Source organism: Micrasema longulum, unplaced genomic scaffold, assembly GCF_059751315.1.
Source record: "Micrasema longulum isolate JH-2025_06_02 unplaced genomic scaffold, ASM5975131v1 h1tg000442l, whole genome shotgun sequence".
In the NCBI taxonomy this organism is placed as follows: Eukaryota; Metazoa; Arthropoda; class Insecta; order Trichoptera; family Brachycentridae; genus Micrasema; species Micrasema longulum.
In genome coordinates this window covers 21,134-42,266 of record NW_028277641.1, presented here as the reverse complement: position 1 = coordinate 42,266, position 21,133 = coordinate 21,134, and positions in this window count along the sequence as shown.

Sequence of the window (21,133 nt, the reverse complement as noted above, 5' to 3'; positions counted from 1 at the left end):
TCTACACATTATGAAGACTAAATATGCTGTAATATATATATTTTTAAAAATGCTGCCTAGCTCAGAACACGTATTTACCATACCTAGTGAGGATATGCAGTACCTATCTTATATGTTTGTTTATACTTAAATTTTACATAATTGTACAACATTTTCTTTGACTTAATTGTACCCTTTTTTACTGTTATGCAAACAGAACAAACTATTATTTATTACAATATTTGAGTTTGTCCAAATGTTCATGGAGAAAAGATTGGATTTCACCCCTTCGGGGGTCATAAAGATAAACAAATTACAACAGGAATGGAGAATACCTTAAATAAGGGAATATGGAAGTCAAGGCATTTACAGAGCTTATGACCTGTCATTGGCTGGTTTGAGTGGCCACTTTACACACTGTGTAACATTCACCATTTTGCCTATGTTTGAACATCCATATTTCTTAAATTTTTCCAACTGTTGATTTTAGTAAAGTTAAAGAGCTGAAACCTTGATAGTTGTGAAGAGATTCATCTGACTGAATTATTTCACATACTAGGCAACGCCTGAAAACAATTTTTGAATTTTCAAACTTTTTCTTGGACCAGTTGGTTTCATTACAATATTTGAGTTTGTCCAAATGTTCATAGACAAAAGACTGGATTGAAATCTCTTCACAACAATAAATGTTTCAGCTCTTTAACTTCACTAAAATCAACAGATGGAAGAATTGAAGAAATATGGATGTTCAAACATAGGCAAAATGGTGAATGTTACACAGTGTGTAAAGTGGCCACTTAAACCAGCCAAGACACGTCATAAGCTCTGTAAATGCCTTGACTTCCATATTCCCTGTATTATTTACTTTAATAAAAGCCGATTTTCGGCACTAAACTGAACTAAATTAGATGACACTAATTTGAATAACTATATGAGTATATCCCAAGTACTTGAAGATATTAAAAAGCATTTGGTGCATTGTGTAAGATGTTTTTATATGATCATCACAACCGACATTCTTACGAGTACTATGGCGATTTATAGTGAAAATTAACTCATACGCCCACCATCGCGGATTATGGAACGAATTCCATCAAAGAGAATTAAATTATCGAACCCATTATTACAAGGAAGCGTTTTGTTAATTGCTTTTCATAATCCACTTGATTGATAATACACGTCTTGGAAATAGCTAAGCTTTGCTTTATAATTTGGTAATAATTAGATCAAGCCACACATGGATTAAGCCATTTATCAGAAATAAGCGTAGGACGAAATTGATGTGACTTTACATACGCATAAAACGTAATTCGTTTTTCAATGTGTTCAGAGGTATTGCATTTACAATCTCTAACATGAGTTCCATTAGTTAGCCAAACAAAAAAATCTAATGAAGACATTATAGGACCGCTCAAGGATGCAATTATCTTTCATAATAAACTTCGGATGGATTTTTGTAAGCGCTCCCACAGTTAATAGAGTTAACATTAAAGAAACAAATTACTATTAACTGTGTAATCAAATAAGATGTAAAAAGCATTGAGAAAACAAACATATTAACAAGTTGCGTAAAACAAGTTACATAAAAGTAATGATAATTTGTTAAATAAATTAGAACAGTCCATCATATCAAAAAATTACAGCACTTTTTAATAAAATAATACTATGATATTAACATTATAGTATTGCATAATTATTTTCTTAAAAGTTTTAGTAAATTGAAGTTGTTTCATACAATAAAATAAATAAAACAAATTTGTTTTTAACCACTAATTTTTATTTTTCTCCGACCAGTTTCAAAGCAAACTAGCTTCTTTGTCAAGGTTTACGTAACTAATGAATTGATTCCCTTTTTATTTTATTTCTATCGTGTTCACTAAATACTACACGTGGACCCAAAAAATCAAGTGTTTTTTTTTTCTTACACGGGTGGTAATATGATATTATTATTTTCGAAGTAAGACAGGAGAGTATTAAAAGAAATATTGTTTATTTGGTTATTAATTATTATTTTCTTATTATGAATCGCTTTTTTAACTTTTAAGATTTCTAAGTTGTCTAAATTAAATATTTTATTTTCAACATTAAGTACTTTTAATCCAGTGTCTTTATTGAAGTTATGATTATTTTCTATCAGATGATTTGTGAATTCAGAAAAATAATTATTATTTAAGCATCTTAAGTGTTCTTTTACTCTAATATTAAAGTTTCTTTTAGTTTTTCTAATGTAGATTGAATCGCAATCATTACAATTTAATTGGTATATTCCAGATTTATTATATTTATGGACTTTGTCTTTGTGATTTTTTAACAATGTTCCAATATTATTAGTTGTGTAGAAAGCCAGTTTAATGTTTGATGGTAGGGAATTTGATAATTGTTTTGAAAAAATGTCATTTATAAAAAAAATCCGCCTCCATTTTTTAAGTGTTTTATTTTTATTTATTTTTTATTTATTATATTCTAATGAATAACCACAAAGTTAGTATTTTATATATAAACTTTATATAAAGTTGTTTCATTCAAATAATTATGGGTATCTTTGTCAATTTTTTACTTGTCCAGCAGTGCAGATTATATTTATTAATGAATTTTACACACTACGCAAACAAAACGTCGAGATCAATATAATGTTGAGTTTTAATCATAGTCACATACAAAATCACCCATATTGAAATGGTTTGTTTTTTGATAATTATTTTTTTTTTATTTACTTTTTTGTGCACAATGTAAATTGTACATTGGTGAGCTTATTGCTAAATAGTAATTTCTTCTAACGCACCAATAAAAATAAAACTTTATTTCCATAATAAAAGATATTCGCTTTTAAAAAATCCAAAGATATGCTGTTACTCAATGGGAAAAATGAATAAAGAGGGAAAAGGAAAGGAGGAAAGATTAAGGAAGAGAAAGGAGATGTTTCTTCAGACGTGATTTAATAAAGATACTAAAGTAACATTTTTGATAGTGGACGGGAGATGTTTCTACAGTCGAGTCACATAGACTCTATTTATTTTTGTTTGTTTTTCATTAATATTATCTACTAAACATTCAAATAACAGAATATATCACTTACAAAAATAGTGCTTTAAAAATGTTCAAAATTTGTTCATATTATAATTAACATTGGAAAAACATAAATCATCGAAACTTAATAAAAAATATACATTTTTTTAACGTCCTTAAGGGCATCCGATTTCAGATAAACCTTTTATCATTCGTGTTATTTTTGTTTTTATCTCGTATAAGTTAAAAGTCGGTTAATAAAACGAAAGTAGAGTGGTTGAAGTGAGAATGAGAATAGCTGCATAATCCATGGTATTGTTATTCCCATAAAAAGTGACTTACAATGGAGCCCTCCGCGAGGATGATGTATAACACAAGAGTAAACAAGGTTGGCAAATAGATAGGGAACATGTTTTGCTAACATAATAATACGCTGACTTACTTGGAGCTTCGGTATGTAGGAACCGTGCATATCAAGTATCTACTACCTACATTATAATTGTATTTATACATGAAAAAAATACCTTAAATATTCGAAACTATTTACATCAACCATTTAAGGTCGAACCTAAAGATATGAGAATGTCGAAACGCACTAATTTTCAGTTCGATAATATAAATTTCAATCATTACGAAATATTGTTTTCACTGTTTTGGGTAAAACCTATTGTATTATAAAATGGAATGAACACTGTTTATTCCATTTTATTACTCAAAATAATATTCCGGTTCTTCTTATTTTAGTGTAATGTTTTATAAAAAATATTGTAATTTTGACATTTTCAATATTTGTGAAAAAATAAGTCTGAAAGGTACATAAAATACCTGAGAGTTACTATTTACTGTCAACTTAAATAGACTAATTGAAGTAATTATTAATAAACTGAGATATATAACCTATGTGTCTAAACCGTTAAGTATCAATGCTCAGATAAATACTTTTAAAATGGTATATTTTGCATTTATACAGTCATTGCTTTCATATGTGATAATTGGATGTAGGGAAGATTTTAACAACAATTTTAAACCAGTAGAAAATATTTTAACATTTATCTTCCAAATAAAGCTTCACAAAAATTGCACTTTTCACTCTTTTCAATTGTTCCGAGAAGCTAAACTTTTAGAAATAAGACAGACAAACTATCGTTTTCAATGTTTAAAATGCATATTTATGAATCGAAATTTATTTACTAGTCATTCAAATAGATCAAGTAGTCTAAGAAGGAATGATGTGCTAGAAATACCACATTGTTAAACGAGGCTACCAATGAGACTTGTATTTTTTATGGCCCAAATTTTTTTTTCCCTTTTATACTGATAATATTTCGTTAAAGTCAAAATTTCAAAATTTTCCTTCTTTCTGAAAACATGCACTACCCTAGATTCAAACTAAAGATATCAACTCTTTTTCCCTATGATATATTTTGTTGCCGTTTAATAATAAAGAACATTTTAATGTTTTTATTTTTATTTTCTTTAATTACTCAAAAATAAAAAAATACTACCTCATCTTTTATAGAAAACATTTTTTTATTTTACAAAAAATTCATATTTTGATTTCTTATAGGAGCAAAAAGTAAATGAACATTTCTGGTATGCCCACAAACAGGCCATGCCTTTGTAGGATATTTTGTTCACTATTCTTACTATTAAAATGTTTTTTTTTATATTTATTTTTCTTAAAATGCTCTGTTTTACCTCTTGTGTTTATTGTACAAAAAACAAAAAAAAATAAAAATATTTATATAAAATACTAGAGCTGTGCTACTCTGCGCGGCGCGACGCGGTAGAGTTGCCTCCGTAAGAATATTTTGTCGCGAAGCGCAGTGTTATGGACGCCAGAGCGGTATAGAGGGCTACACGTCCGCATTCGACATAATTATTTATTCTTTTCAGCATGTTTTATCCAAAAAAAATGCGTTATCCTGTACCATCTTCAATAATTAAAACTTTTCTTTCGACACCCTGGAGTAGGTAAGTATAACATCTCTCGAGATCTATTTAAAGATGTAGTTTTGTCTGTGTCCAGGCGGATGAAGATCACAGTTTTAAGTCTGAATCAGATCTTTTTATAAACCTATTTATATTTGTGAATTAAGTTGGAATTTCTATTTTTTTTAAGCCAATCAACAGGCTTAAGTAAGCCCTAATATATTGGCATTTATGAGTTATACTGAAGCTTAACATTCTTAAAATCTACTTAAATTAACAAAGTGTAAAATTGACAAAAGGTATGTATATGGCATAATCTAGGCAAAAATGGCAAGTATGACATCGCGAGTCAGGAGAGACAACACCGCTTGCTTCTTGAATGCCTGCTCTTGCTGTAGGAACACATCGACAGTACGGTTTAGTGAGATTTCGTTCACTGTTTCGAGGATCTTTGGCAGAGGGGAAAAGAATCCGATGTTAGTTTTATAATTTTCAACAGCAAAAACAGGATTGGTACGCAAGTTAAGGCGAGGTATATTAAGGTTTATCGAAGCCAGGATATCATGGGCATCAATACAGTTAGATATTAATTTGTGCAAGAAAATCAAACCAGCAAAAATCTTCTGAATTCTAAACTAAAAATTTGAAAGTACTCTAGACGATCAAAATAGTTGATTATGAAAGTATTTGATCCGATTCTAAACATTAACGATTTTAAGAATTTACGTTTTACTGATTCAATCCGATTTATATGAATATTAAAATAAGGAGACCATATAATAGAATTAAATTCAAGCAAACAACGAACAAAATATTTACAAGGTAACTTAAATTTACTTACTAGTATAATACAATAAAATATATACACCCAACTTTCATTTATCTTTTAGTCTACACAACGTACAAATTATTTATCCCTATTATACCTAATTTACAAAAAACATTTTGCTAGAAAAGTGGAGTTTGGCTATGTTGTATGTACTTAGGCCATACAGAATTTAAGTTTTTTATTTTACGCGCGTCGGGAAGACAACTTTTGTTTAAAATAATAAATGTTAACGTCAAATGCGGACGTGTAGCGCACTATACCGCTCTGACGTCCGTGGCACTGCACTTCGCGACAAAATATTCTTCCGGAGGCAACTCTGCCGCGTCGCGCAGCGCAGTTTTATATATTTTTTTTTTATTACATTTTTTGTTGTTTTGTTTACGGTTTTGTGGTGTACTCGTCTTCCCGTCGAGAGAAAAGTCGGCAAATGGTTGTATGTATACCTTTAAATGGAATATAAAATTAATTTATAACAGTTGTGTTACAATAAAACTAATAATTGAAGCACCAACTTTGTGATTTTACAGCTTAAAATATTTCTAAATATTAACTTGAAATATTTTTTAATAAAATACGTATTTGAACCACTTTTTTTCTACCGACCGGTTTCAAAACCAATTTAAAAAAAAAAAAAAAATTCACTTTGTTTATAATCACTAACCATATTTTATTTGTCTACCGGTTTCAAAACACGACTGTTTCCTCTCAAATCATGAATTTATGATTTTTACTTGTTATTTTTTGTAAGAAGTAGGTAAATAATATTGGATGTCAATTATTATTTTTTTGGACAGTCAGGTTTTAAAACCAGTGGGAAATATAATATAGTTCTGTTGTAATTTTAAACAATCTTAATATTTATTTATATTTTTACAATTGTATTGCTTATGTAGGACCGTTTTTGCGAAAAATAACCCTTAGGGCGTTTTGCGATTCTGTACTTTTGTATATATTAAAACTTACGTTCTAACTAAGCTAACGTTAAACTTTCTATGTTACTTGAGGGTACGATAAACGAAAGAAGTGCTAATTCAGATATCTTAACAGTCTGGGACCTTCGATTTTACGGAAGGTTCCATGCAAAGAGTCGGCTACGGTAAAATCACGATCTCAGAAAATAGGACATGAGTTGAGCCAAAGTTTGACAAGTTTTTCTCTGCCTGAGATGGATTTTTATAAAATATATTATTAATCATCATCATAATCAGCATTTTGGTTTTTTGTAGGACACAGACTTCTGACTCCTCCACTCTTCTTAGTTCTGCGCCGTTCTCATACACCGTCTCCTACCCATTATTTTATTTTTTTATTCTTTTTTTAAAAATTTTAATATAGTGTATTTACTGAGGTAACTTGAGCCAAGGTCAATTAACAATAAACAAATGTTATTTTACATGCGAAAATATAATTAATGTGCTAAATTCTTATAACAGTATCCCACAAATTAAACTTTTACACATAAACAAGATGTTTCAGGGCCAGACAGCGAAACTTCAGAGGAAACTTCCTCATAATAAATTCTTTTTGAAATCATAACATTTTTTCAGAAAACACATTTTTTTACAGTTATTTTTTTAAATCTGAAAATGGAGTAAATCCTTAATTTCTTGGACTAGCATTGCTTCCACAAACTCCCCACCCCTTCCCTTTTTAGTCGTTTTTATCTTATAGAAGGGGTACGGGTTTATGAATGGGATGCTAGTCCAAGAAATAAATGATGGAGTAAAATTTCAAATTATATAAAAAAAAATCCATGTGGAATATTCCTTCGAAATTTTGCTGTCTTGCCCTGAAACACCATGTTTTCTATTTTTCTCTATAAACATATACAAATATTATTATTACGTACAATAAAAACCAGTATTTTTTTTATGGAGCAGGTATTTCAAATTTGGTTTGGATGAATGACGCAATCCGTTTTACCTCTACTTTTTTCTAATATTAATTTTGAATGTCCTTTTTTTAAATATTTTTGCTACCTGACGGTACAAATCTGTCCTGGTGTAAAATAACTCATGCATCTCTAATTTGACAATTTATTTTATGTAACTAATTAGTGTTGGTTCATATTTGGACATGTCTGAGTAGTTAAGACTATTTTTCAGTAATTAGTTCTAAAAAAATACTCTTGGATATACGTTTTGCGTAGACCTGTCACGCGGTTGGTTGTGTCAACTCAATATTATAATTATGATAGCTAGTATGTTTTTTTTTCAAATATTTTTTTGGTTAAATTATAGTCACGGTTTTATTCGTTTTTAAGCTATGAATACCAGCGTTCAAAAACATACAGGTAAAAACTCTACTAAATCTATGTACAAGGATCAACGGGTTAATGAACAGTGGAAGTATTTTAAAGATTTTAATTGCGTAATACTCAAAGTCCCTTTGACCGAAAGTGGTGTGGGTTTATATTTGTTTATGTTGCCTTTGTGTCAAGGATTCTGTGATTAAATTATTGGTATAAAACGGTGAATTCTTTTTTTTAAATAAAAATTCTTATGCTACTAACATATTTACTATTACTGTGTACTAGAATGAGCCACTGATGATTTATTTGTGATCCACTGTACTCAACCTAGAAAACAAAGTAAATTATTTCTCGCTTTTATTATAAAACCGTTGTTAGTAAATAATCTTTCGTTGTAAAAAAATACAAAGCAATCCTAAAACACAATAAATATGCAACAGTGACTTCAAATTTTTGCTTTCGTGTTTAAACCATTACAAAATTACATCCCTCCAAAACACCCTGACCCTTGAAACGCATAATCATTAATACCCGCATATAGGTAGGTACATATTATTTTTATATTTTTTATTTTATTTCATTGGAAAGCCAACCAATTTATATCAATAATGACAATGTGAATAATTTAACAAAATAAATATATTTCATGATATTACTGTTTGTTTTGTTATCAGTATAAATATGATCGATATACTTAGTAAAAACATTTATAGCTATGCACTAATATTATCCTACAATTCATATAAAACTCGGAACGCAAAACGATATTAATCCGCCATTCGCCAACACCGTGAAATGTATTGCTGGGCAAGTTTTGGAGAGCTTCTGCTAAATTTGCCATTGTTACTTCTAACCTGACCGTTGAACTTATCAACACAAGCAGTGGAACATACCAAACATATTAGTTTAATGTTTCACGCTTCATAACGAAGGTAAACGGAAAGTTATATAAGATACACAAGCAGTAAAATTTATCATTTTTTTTCATTTTTAAAAATTTTTAATAATTTATTTAAGATATGGCATGGATTTAATCATGCCATGTGTTTTTTGATCTTCCGCATTTTCTGCATTCAACGAAATTTGCATCGTAAATGGGTTAAGCCGTTTTTTTGTTGTTTATTCGTTCTGCATGCCCAAACCAAACTGCAGAACTCCTCTCTTGATTGTGTCGATAATGTGGATCTCGAGATTTGTGGACAGAGTTTTACTGCACATTCACCTAAAGTATGACATTTTTACAGAAAGTTTAAAACTACCAGCCTACGTTGAATGCTAGAACTAAGTAAATTTCAGACGTGTGAAAATTACAAAGAAGACATTACGTAAGAAAAATACGTTAGTTGTTTTGTTTTTTATTGTTGTTTATTCCTAAAATTTAAAAACTACTCACCGTTCCGTTTTCTTATATTCCGCGTAAACTAATTCATTTTAATGAAACAAATAAAATAAATTTGTTTTTAACTACTAATTAATTCAATTAGAGGTTAAAAACAAAGTTGTTTTATTTATTTTATTGTAATGAATAACCACAAAGTTAGTGCTTCAAATATAAACTTTATAACATACGAGTATTTTAAATTGTGACATTTTAAAATTGGTAATTGTTTTTTTTTGTTCAATTTTGTACGACTGTGTTGATTTTCAATAAAAGTTTTTTCATAAAAGTTTTAACTACTACATTTGTTTTTTTTTTTTTTAATTGATTCAGACTTTTTTTATATTAACTCTTCTCTTACTGTGTCTACATCTTCCCTTTATGGTGCTGTGTAATCGATACACACGCAAAAATGAGAGATTAGAAAACAAAATATTCACAGTCAATTGCTTCAACTATCTGAAGTTAAAGGAGACAATATTTTAAATTTGAATTCTCTAAATATGAAAAAAACATAAGGACCACCTCTTATGGAGCTCGGAGAACTACTGAAGCTATTACTGGCGTCTGGCAGAAATTTAGACAACTTTGCTATTTGCACAGTTAACGCGTGAAATTATTTCACGCGCTCCCCAATGTACCTGCAGCATAGAATGTGAGACGTAAAGAGTGCAATTGAAAATTCGGCACTCTTTTACTTGGTCGATCGAGTAGATGATTTAAAACAAACTAAATGCTTTTTTTGTCCCAACAAGTAATTAATATTTTATAAACATATATTTGAACCGATACATAAATGTATAACGAAGGAATTATAGAGTAAAGTTATTTTTTTATATTTATTTATCAAAAACATACAAAAATTAAAATACAAATTATTAAGTCCAACTGAACTGCATCGAATGCAGTTTGTAGTAGATTTATAGTTAAGTTCTAATAAATAAACATAATCTTATATTTTAAATTATATAACATTCTGTAATGTAATTCACCACTATAATAGGGCCTTCTGGCCTGTTGTGGTGCAAAAAAAAAACGAAAATCAAAACTAAATATATAAAAACCTTATTACTATGGAAAAATTAAAATATGCATTCCCATGTGCATCGAAAATATGTTACACGTAGAAAAATAAAAATTTGTCAAAAAAAACAAAAAAAAACTTTATCCATAAAGCCCTTAATCAATTACAAAGAAACTCATTAAACTTCGTCATTGTAGTTTCCATCTTTTGTGCAGTTGTATAGAAACATCAGAAGCCCGTACCTTCACCTCATAATATTACCAGGTCGACAATTGAATGGAAGAATGCCTAACTCCGTGGTTCACTTTAGAGAGATGAAATGTGATTACAATTTTGCAGCCACAACTCAATTAAACTTTGCCTGTGTCGTGATCAGACCATTGGCATTGTATTATTTAATATTAAACACACCGCTGCACTTATAACTACCTGAAGACCGACTGAACTAAGTCATGTAATATTCATATAAATACCTTTTGAATAATACCAAATTATAATATATCCTCAAAATAATACTCATTACACATATAATTGCTGATTATTGAAAAACAGTTGTTATTTATTTATTCACAGCGGTTCAAAGAACATTTAACAAAAAATGTAATATCTGATTATACAAAAATAATCACAGCACATAATATGACATAATATGTTAAAGTATAATTAAAACTAAATTAAATAAGAGTTAATAAAAAACGTCCTAAAAGTATACAAAGTGGAATACGATAACAACAGTAATATAGAAATATAATATTAGTAAATAAAAAATAACAGTATCGATGAGAAAATCTTACTTACTTAAACAAAAATATTAATAAGTAAAGTTGACAATTATATCAAATAAAATACAAAAAACGGGGTTTATATTTAAGCAATAATTCATTTTAAAAAAAATAAGTTAAACCAAGCGATATTATTCTTAAAAAAGTAACGTAAAATACTTTTTAAAAAACCTATTACTTTTCTATAAAAAAAAATCCGAGAGAGACTACATTTCAATTGATAAATATTATTTTTATTAAAAATGACAAATATTTGTTAAAAATTATTACTATGCCTATTTGTATTCTTAGTATAGGTAAGTACATTTCAAAGTTGGTTCGTGAATAATTAGTGTTACAAAAACAGTATTTTATGACTATTAACATAAGTAATAAAATCAATAAGAAACAACTTTGTTTTAAACCCCTTGTTTTTTAAATTTTTCTACCAACTAGTTTCAAAGCTATACAAGCTTCTTTATCAGGGGATATTTAACTAATGTAAATAATAACGTTTTCATTTTTGGGCGTTTCCTAGTAAGTCAATTAATTTAGCGAGATGTATAGGTGTGAGGTTGGGTTTGGGTATAAGCGTATGTGTGTGCGTGTGAATAAATGTAAGTGTAGAATTGGGTTAAGGTTTTTACGTGTGTGAGAGTGTCATTTACATTTTGATGATTTTTTTTATTTTTATATTTGAGTCATAAATTTTCTGATCAATAACTTAATGATACTGATATACCCAAATAACAGTGTACATTTGGAAAAATATATACTTATTTAGATGGTGATCTTGTTATTATTTTTTAAGGAATTAAATCTGTGATCCATAACCAACACTCATATGCAAAATATGTAACAAAGCAACACAACTGAAATTTCGAGGTTATTTCGTTAATCACAAGCATTTTCATGGCCGGGCCAAAATGTTAATTATACTTTCATTTTCAATTAAAAACAAATTTTCGTTTGGAATGAATAAATAGTCGGTTTGTTAATTATAGAGATTTTCATATTGGGAGTGTCCTTCCTGGAATATGTTCATTAAAATACTGACAGTTACTTAATCAAGCTCCGTAAATTGAGACAATCACGTACAAATACGTATGTGGGTATTGGCGATCTTTTAACTTACACTGCACTTCTAAGAGCTTTTTTTCAAAACATTACATGAAATAAATAATCATCGTCATCATCATACATCTGTCCGCACCAGATGACACATAGTGCACTCTTGAAAATCAAGATTGTGGCAGCGTTGGAGCAGGACGATGTGATGTACTTTTTAATTAAGATTATTCTACTTTACTTTTTGAATATTTTTTTCGTCTTTTTTAACTTGTTCCCCCAAACTCTCAAAATAGTATATTCTTTGATGTGGAAAAATAAAATATCCCTCAAAATGTCATCTTTGAATCCGGTGGATAAAAACACAGTTCTGTTCGTGAAATAGAACTTTGGACGAGTGCTTTCGACTCGGTAGCTGCTATCAGGTAAAAATCCTTCCGAGGAAATTGCGGGATGATAAGACTGCCTCATTGTGTAGTAGTTAAAGTATTTGCCTGTTTTTGTTGAGATCCGGAATCGATTCCTGACAGGGCGGATGTGACATATTAATATTGAAGGTTTTTTTAAACTGCAATTATTCATTGTTATTAAACTTGAATTTTAAGTGAAAGACTAATCACCCTATCTTCGTGTAACATATTATTGAATTTGCTGCATTTGATTTACTTATGTAGTACCCTATGCACCACTAGATGTAGAAAGAGGAATAAGGAAGATTTACAATATGTTTTATAATTAATAAATATGATTCCGAAAATAAATAGCAAACCAAACATCACAGCGTTTCCCTCTGTTTTTCACGGGTGACGTTTATTCCTACTTTTTATATGTCCATCTTTAAGTATTTTTAAAATTTGATCGTTCAATATCTTTCTCTATTTTCTTCTCGCTTTTTGTCACCATCAAATTTTGCATCATAAAACCTTTTAGCCAATCTCTCGCTGTTCATTTGCTCTACATGTCCAAACCAACGCAGAACTCATTTCTTGATTTTGTTTATCTCTGCCTTACAAAATGTACGGATCTCGATATTTGTACACCTATGTTACATAATTTTACCACACATTCACCAAAATTATTGCGTTTCGACAGCATTTAACATACTCACTTCCCTGTTTTTCAAATGTCATAATTCGTTTCCATACATCAGGTGTGGACGAGGGGTGTATGTTGTAAAGAACACTCACAAAGAAACCATCAAGCTGTTTTTTCCGTAAGGGTAGACAGAGGGAATAGAAAGCTATATCACTCTGTCTTTGCATACAGACCTCCTTGCATATGTTGAATTTGGTAAAGCTGTTTTTCTCGTTCCTCCTCGTTTTCTACATCCATAAACATTCTCATAAAAAACCCTTTTCTCCGTCATTTTACTGTTTATTTGTTCTACGTTTTCTAACCAAGGAAGCACTTATTTCTTAATTTTGTAGATAAACTAAATGTTTTTTAAATTTACTAATATTAACTTGGTCAGCGGAATTCTATTAAAATTCTTATGATTTTATTTGTTTATAATTAAATACACTTTTCAAAGCTGTAAATTAAAAATAGTGAAACATCAATTTATATACAATAAAAACTATGAATTATGACAAATTTCAACAAGTGTGTTTTTTGTTGGTTAAAAGATATTGCTTTTAGCAATTGATATTGAAGGCTTGCAGTGCATTTATTTTTATTTTATATTTAAATTTATAAAAATATATGAACATGTATTTATTTTCTTTATTAGTGAGGCCTACTGTTTTAAGCATAACATAATTTTCGATAAACAAAATATTCATTCATAAATACATTTAGATTCAAATTTAAATGTTTATTTTGTTTAAAATAAAATTAAGCAGTTTTCCAATACTATTTTTTATTTTATTTTATTTGGAAAGCCGAAAACCCTACATACATATGTAAGCACTGTTTTACATGAAAACTTAAAATAAATATGTACATGCATTGACATTGTGCAAAAGTACAGTTGTAAGGGGTAGAAAGGTTATAAAAGGGTTGTAAACGATCTGGCTAACGACTCCCTCACTGCATTATACTGCCTTTTAATACGGTCCCTTTGTGTACTCACTATGCCAGAAACTGCAAGAAAATGTCTGTCATTTTAAATTCAAACATAAAAAAATAGTTACTTTTTCGTAATGTCCAAATAATTATAATGAGTATTTGTATTTTAAGTGATCTAAAATAACTCACCGCAAAAATGTTAACATGTGTTGTTTTTACAATTTTTATTTATATTAATACTGAACCAACCATAGATTTGGCAGAGATCGAGATGTTGAGAAAATATCAATCACGCTCATAAAATATATTCAAATAATACTGTAAGCATTTTATAACAAAAAATAATGGATCTTATTTTTTGCTTTCATTATTTTACTTTTCACCAGCACACTTACGTTCACTGTTAGTTAGTTTTTATGCAACCCTATTTTAAAATTTGTTGACAAAAACTTTCAGAAACATTTTAGGAAATTTGATTTTAAAATATTTTTTAGGATAATATGAAGCAAAAAATATGAAATCTTTGATAGCTAGTTAATATTACGATTCTAAAATTTAATTATAATGCTCTTCAATTTCAGACGTTTTTCGTATCGTTCTTTCAGTTGGGAAAATCAGATTTGATCCAGCAAAGCGAAAGTCTTTTCAATTACTTTTTTCGTGATGTAAATGGGAGAATTATGTTTTATAAACATGGAGATATCCAAATGTATTAAAATAAAGAAATACGACCAAATTTAAGTATTTTAATATGCTCATTTAAATAAATTTCGCTTTTTCAGAGAACATCATTTTAATAAAAACCTAATTAAAACTAATTTCAATACATAGCAGGTACTTAAATTTTTTTTGAGGATCTTACAAAAATAATTTCAATAAATCGTTTTAGAAAGATGAAGAGTTTTATAAGCATTTTTACCTAGGTTTCAAATTTTTTTATTCTTACTGAAAATTTATCGCTAAGATATTAAGATTAAATGTTAATTATCGACTTATCATTTCTACACAACTACATTTCACACAGTTAAATGGATTGCTAGCCATTAAAGAATTTGAAGTCAATTGGCAATTATTACTTTGTTATCTATTTATAAATATATAGAACGTAGCGTGCAATTATCACTTCATTTCTGTAACTGTTAAATGTGTAGGCAGCATAAAAATATTAAGCTTTGATATAATGCTTAGATACCGATAAATGTATGTAATTTATTCCAATCAGATTAATATCCCTCGGTTATATCAGATTGACAAATATAAATGTGGCTCAAATCATAAGTAATGATTTTATATTTTTGTCAAGTGTGCGTTTGTACAAGTAGAATATGTGATTTTGTTCTCTCGTAAGTAAATCAAGGCGAACATTATTAATTGTTACTCTATATGTGACAAGTCAGTGTGCTTTTGCAACTGAATTACTGTCGAACGATAAATCATTCATTAAGGTTACTGAATTACCATAATTGAGTTGTTTTGATCCAAATCTGCATAATTCTAACACATAATACTTTTGGTCTACAATACCAAATTTTATATCGAGGTGAAAATATGAAGGCAAATTACATTAATTAAAGGTTTGCTTAATTTATTGAAAATCAAACGAGCTTAACGTGAAGCAGCATTATTTAATTATGTTAGTGATAAAACTAAAATCAAAAATGTAATTCACGTAAGGTAGGCCTTTTTTTTAGATAAATAAATATTAGCATTTCGGTTCTTACGATTTTTCATTTATTTCACATAACAAATTTATTTTTTCTTTTCCACATGAGCACCGTATTTATAATAAAGTATGTCCATACATACACACACATATACGTATGTATTATTGTACACGAACGTTTGCATAAATGTACCCATACATCACATATAAATAATATAATCACTAGATCCTTAACACATATACAACTTAAACAAATACAAGCGTCTTGACCACTACACCACGGCGCCCTCCGTGGTGTAGTGGTCAAGACCCCTGACTCACGCACGGGAGGTTCCGGGTTCGATTCCCGGTGAGAACACAAAAATTAAAATGTGATTTTTCTCAAGCCTGGGTGCTCTGTGATGTAATTCACCACTGTAATTAGGCCTCCTGGCCTGTTGTGGTGCAAAAAAAAATGTAATTGTAAAATGTAATACCACTTTCGGACAAAGGAATTTTGAGTATTATTCAATTAAAATCTATAACCTACTTCCACTATCTATTAAAGCAATAAGTAATGAGAAAATGTTTAAAAAGGCTATTAAAAAATGGATAGTAAAGCTAGGTAGAAGTAAAATGGATTGTTTCATTCGCCCATACCAATACTGAATCAACTACTTCACAACTGTATAGCTTATGTTAGGTTTTTGTTATTTTCATTGTGTGTTTTGTAATATAAATAATATAGATGTACATAAATACCATGTTTTTAAAACTGTCTGAATATTTATTAATTATGTCTGTTTTTTAAGTTAGTCTTCTTTATTTATTCTCAAATGTTATTTCCAAAAACTAAATTGTTAAGTGTCCTCGGCACGGGAAACCCCAGTGAGGTCACATTATTTTTATTATTAATTATAGTTTGTAAGCAAAAAATATGAATAAATAAATAATAAATAAATAAATATATAAATAGATAAAAAGTAAAATTTATAATAACATCAACAAAAAATCATAATTGTAGTAATATATGTATAATAATACGTATACACAAAGGTACTGATAAGATATTGATTTACCCAAATATTTAAATTTTGGTGGGCATTTTCAACGATTTGTAAAAAAATATTTGAAAATGAGAACCGCATTGTGGTAGATCTTGGTATGAACATCGGATATTTTATCAGTGAGTCCGCGATACTAGTCACTGGACCACAAGCCGATTCGTAGTAGATCGAATAGAAATTTGAAAGAGCTTTTTAACAAAAATTGTTCAACTGACAGCTATAAAAATACTGAATTGCGACAGGTTAACCCTTTGATATCTGAACATAGATTGAGTAGAATTTTTGAGATGTTTCCTTTTCAATTATATTATTTATAGCTTGAAAACGATTCCGTATTTTACTGTTTTTATTTCCAAAAAACACTTAATTTACAAAAAAAAGCTGTTACTTTCATATTTGTACTCCCATGAAATTGCTATGTGAAAAGTTGTTATTTTTACGAATCGAAACCTCGCGTTATAATTAAACCACAAACTATCAATTTTTAAAAGTACTCACTTGCTATCATAATTATAATATTAAGGTTTGTAAAGGAGTAGTAATTTAACACATCCAAACGGGTGACAGCTCTATGCAAAACTGATCCTCGGGAGTAATTTTTTGGAACTATTTCATTTATAATATCCGAAACTACACAAACATGACAAAATATACGTCAGTGATTATTTACATCAAATGCATTCTCATATAAGAGATTTTGAGTTATTTTACACCAAGACAAATTTGTACCGTCAGAAAGCAAAGAGTTTAGATGAATTTTATTAACATGTGTACTGTCTATGTCCCTTGCAGGGCACCACAAATTGAATAAGCAACTTCCAAAAACGAATTAATCTTTAAAGTCTGTTCAATATGACATGCATTTACAAATAAATAAACCAGCCTCGTAATACCCAACAGAGAATAGCCTCTTTAACTCATATCATCTTAGTCTAAACAGCAGGGGAAAATTATAGAAGACTGACATTTATTCAATTCGTCTGTACCTGTATAAATTTGTTAATATTAATTATTTTTCGATTTTTTTAATAAAATATACACATGATGCTTTTGCGTTTGTCTGGATTTTGCTGTGATTCTTAATAGTAAAAATGTAATAATATGAGTTTGATATATATGTTTTAAGCTATGGATTAAAAACACTGGTTTATAATTACATATTTTCATTTAATCAAATCATATATAGGTCAATTATCTAGTGAAGGAGCTTTCCCTAAACTTACACCAAAACATTTTTAATATACAGAATACAGATTTAAAAAATCTTTTTTGGATTAGAAAAAAAAAAAACAATCACTTAATAAAATGATAGAAATTTATTTACTTTCAAACAAGCAGGTTTTTTATTTAATATTTTGTGTTCAATATACTGTTAATTAATACAGTGTAAATAAAGTGTACAGTACAAATTAAAATGGAGAAAAAATGTACACACTCTTATTAAGAAACGATAAACGGTTTTATTTAAACGGTTCATTTGGTTAAAATTTAATTCTACCTTTATTTAGATCAACATCCTGTAGACTTTTAATGCGTGTGTGTGAGTTTCGCGAACGCTCCAGCTTTAGTTAAACAACCAGTACGTTCTATACTGGAATATTTTGTATATTTTTGTAAACTTCAGTAAACATACGTGTTGTATACATACTGTAGTATGTACATTGCAGTTTGAATGTACATTGTAGTAGAGATGACATATCTAGTAAAATTGTAAAACTTTACCATACAATAAGATGAACCAGTCATATTGCTTGAGGTTGAAAAACAAAACTCACGTTCCTCCCATTTCATTAAATGAGTTTATTATTAAGATTGTCTTAATTTGAATAATGCAACCTTGCACAGCGCAATGCGCAAGCGCATTCATCTTCATTTAAATACAATAGCAACTTTACTCAGTAGCGGAGAATGCAAGTACTAGCCGTGTGCTATAAATAATCATTGCAGTCCGAATTACGAGCCCCGTCGATGGTTCTCGCGAACGAACGGTTTGGAGGAAGCGGTGATCTGGAAGTAACTTGGTTCATGATACAGAGTCCATTCCAGTCGAGAGAATACCAAAATGCTATCTGGGGCACATGACGACCAGAATACAGAATAGCATGAACAATCGTCATTTTTTCGGCCACAATCAATACTGATAACTTTTCCTAAAAAAAATTCAACTGCCTTTTGTTTTTAATTTAATTCACATAAAAACTAAAAATACTTTGTAATGTTCAAGTTTTTTTCTTAACCTTTAACAAACTGTGCATAGGTTAGCTGATATTAGGAAATGATCGCCCGATAATCACTGCATGTTTTAATTTTATTAAAATTATTCGTGTTTCTTGCTTAGTGATCTAATTAGATTACATCACAAAATTTAGTTTTGTATCTTAAATTAAATAATTTTATTGGATTCAATTATATTTTCTTTTTTTTTTTACAAATACAAGACTGTATAATGTGTCGCGTTTTATTTAGAGAGGACATTATCAAACGATTGATAATTTATGTTTGATAACCAGAGTATGAAAATAATAAATAAATTATCAGTTTGATAATGTCCCATTATGAGTTTGATAAAGCCCTAACAGGACGAAACGCGTCACATTATACATTCTTGTATATTCCAAATAGTAAAAGTGGAATTTTAATACGGAATTCTACAAATTTACTGCATACCAAAAGATTACATCGCCTTCTTTAAAATACATGTTTTATGTACATTTATTTATTTCAGGGTACTCGATATTTTGTCATTTTTGTAGATCCTGACGAACAAAACATTCAATCAAAAGTTATCTAATGTACTTTGAATATGTGAAAAGATTTTTTTCTTATCTGTCAAAGTTTATTGTATAAATAAAATCGTGGTAATATTCTTAGTAGTTGCCAAGATATTAAATAATATGTAAAATTTGCAATGCCATATTTATCACACGGGGCGGGGGCGGGTTAAAATAATTAATATTTTTTTAATATATTTAGATAATTTATTTAGCGCCATTTTTGTGAAAATCACTTCAAGGGCGCAATCCATTTAACTCGAAATGGGTGGGTTAAGTAAATTTAAAAAAAACCATTATATCTTATGCTACTGCGTACCAATAATCGTATTTTACTCAGCACAATATTTTTTTTTCTTTAATAGAGATTTATAAAAAACTACAAATGTTGCTGCTAGAATTTTGAATAAAAAATGCAGATAACACAACTAAAAAATATTAATTTGAATATTTCATAAAGAAATTGAGTAATGTTTTTCTTAGAAAAACTTAAGTGTATTAGTGAGTATCATCATAATCATTTTCTTTTTGCCCCTAATGGTGCAAATGACACTGTTTCGGTTTACCAACCACGGAGTGTCTTAATATGTTTTATTACATGAAAGTAAGATTATCAGTCTCACACTTCAGGTTACAGTCAAGGGTCTTAAAAGAATATTGTGTAAAAAAACAATTTCAAATAAATATTTCATATCAACCATGGCGGGAATTGAATCTGAGACCTCTTACATGGTAGGCAAAGCTAATGTACATTTTTTTTTTTTTAATCTTTGTCCGGGCATTGCAGGACTATCTTAAAACAAATATTTTCCGTCTACTTTTGCAATGATTCAAACCAAGGACGTCAAGCATATAAAGCGTGCGCGAAAGCAACTATACTCGGAGGTGGAATTATCTCCACTCGATTTCTCATTAAGATTTTTACCTGGAAGTCATTAACTCAAAAACACTCGTTCGGAGTACTGGTTCTAATGCACATACATGACTATCTAAAAGGCGGTCTCCGTTGGAAAATGGTTAATACGTTTGACTTAAGCACGAAAGATTCCGAAATCGATTCTCGGTGCTCTCGCAAACTACTATAGTAATCTCCAGGGTGACACTTAAACGATATTGTCTTTTCTGTAGCTATTGGAAAATTAAACGTCCGTGTATTCTTCAAGGCCACATGTACCTTTAAAATCAGTAAACATACGAGTTTTAAATTTGACGTTAAATCGTAGGGACTACCATAGTAGTCCACGGTGATAGTTTTTTTTTTCGGTAGCTTATTTTTCATTTTACGAAAATTTTGAATCACGTTGTATCTTAATAAATTAACAATATTTTAAATTTTTATTTTAGGTAAACAAAATAACGATTTACTTAAAAAACATAAAATTGGTATTGAAATAAAATATATGAAACATCTGAAAAAT